The sequence below is a fragment of the Corylus avellana genome, chromosome ca4, assembly GCF_901000735.1.
Source record: "Corylus avellana chromosome ca4, CavTom2PMs-1.0".
In the NCBI taxonomy this organism is placed as follows: Eukaryota; Viridiplantae; Streptophyta; class Magnoliopsida; order Fagales; family Betulaceae; genus Corylus; species Corylus avellana.
This window is the reverse complement of record NC_081544.1, coordinates 24,230,852-24,232,456: the sequence shown is the minus strand read 5'-3', so window position 1 is coordinate 24,232,456 and position 1,605 is coordinate 24,230,852.

Below are 1,605 nucleotides of genomic sequence, written 5' to 3'. Positions count from 1 at the left end.
AGATATTAAATTGATGCTATGATTATATTAATATTCATATTAGGTAATGGCATTTACTTTGAGGTTGAGATATTTATTGATGATATTAGGTAATAATATTTATTCTTAAGGAACTTATTAGATCTTATGAATATTATTGAAATGAATATTGATTTGAGGTTATTATATCATGATGATGATTTTATATTGATTATTTTATTGGGAGATTTAAGAGATATGATAATTGATGATTGATTGGTATAATTTGGAGTATGATTGTAATAATTGGTGAAATAATAGGATAGTAAATGGAAGGTAGAAATAGTATAGGGTTGGTGGAATAGTATAGGGTTGGTGAAATAGTATAGGGTTGGTGGAATAGTGTAGGGTTGGTGGAATAGTGTAGGGTTGGTGGAATAGTATAGGGTTGGTGAAATAGTATTTGATTTTCTCCTATAAATAGAGCTCTTCTCCTTCAGAATTTTCACAACTCATCTCCTCTCCCATCTCTTGCATATATTCTTTCTTCTTCCGCTTTTTACTCGGTCTTTCTTCTTTCTAAAAGTGTTTACTTAGAACAGAGAGAGAAAGGGCGAGACCAAGCGCTACAAGAAAGAAAGAACACAAGAGAAACCGAGAGTGAGATGGGAAATTTAAGACAGAAAGCTGAAGAGGAAGAAAGAGAGTTTAGGCGAGAGAGAGAGAGAGAGAGAAAGTCAGTGAAGGATGGACCAACTGCAGCAGAACGGGTTTCAAGTAATTACCTTTGATGATCCATTCATGTAATCCACTGTAAGTATTCTACTTACTGAGTATGATATTGATATCCAATAATACGGATTTTTTTGGTTTTATAACTTGTCTAGCATTTTGCTATATATGATTCAACAATGATTTATATTGTCGGAAATCAATTGACTCACTACTTCACAGTTTTTTTGTAGTGCTTGCAGGAATGGAAAATCAAGGTAATTATGCAATTGTGATTAGAGATTCATATTGAGATGTACAGAGATTCCAAGTTGGTTAAGTTTTGTCTAGAGTTTAGACTGTCGGATAGATTTGTATAAATGCCTTGTACGACATTGCTTTGGGTATTTCATGTATGGAGAAAAGTATTTTTAACAGTATTTTTTTGTATTGATAATTACAGTTTTTCCGCTATATGAGATTAGAATGTTACAAAAAATGGTATCAGAGCCACCTAGTAACGCCAGGTCATGTGGTATTGAAGCACTGCATGATGAGAAGAAGCCCACATTGAGTGGGTAGTTTATAGAGATAGTCATGGGTGCTAAGTCTCACATTGCCTAGTTACTAGGTGAAACTGGGCTAGAAATATTGGGATGTTACAAATGGTATCAAAACATTACCCAGCTTGAGATGGTGGGAGTTTGCACAAGCCTATGAGGGTCGCTAGTGGACACACGTTGGTGATGCCAAAAGTGGGTTATATTATAATGGTGTCAGTTAAGACACAATGAAATGTATAAGGGCCAAAAGTTAAGGGCCGAAAATGAAGAAATTCCCTGAGGATTGCCAACGGTGACACTGGTGCCCAAGAAGAGTGCTTGTAGAATCTCACATCGCCTGGGTATGAAATATGTTATGATATTTATTTATGAA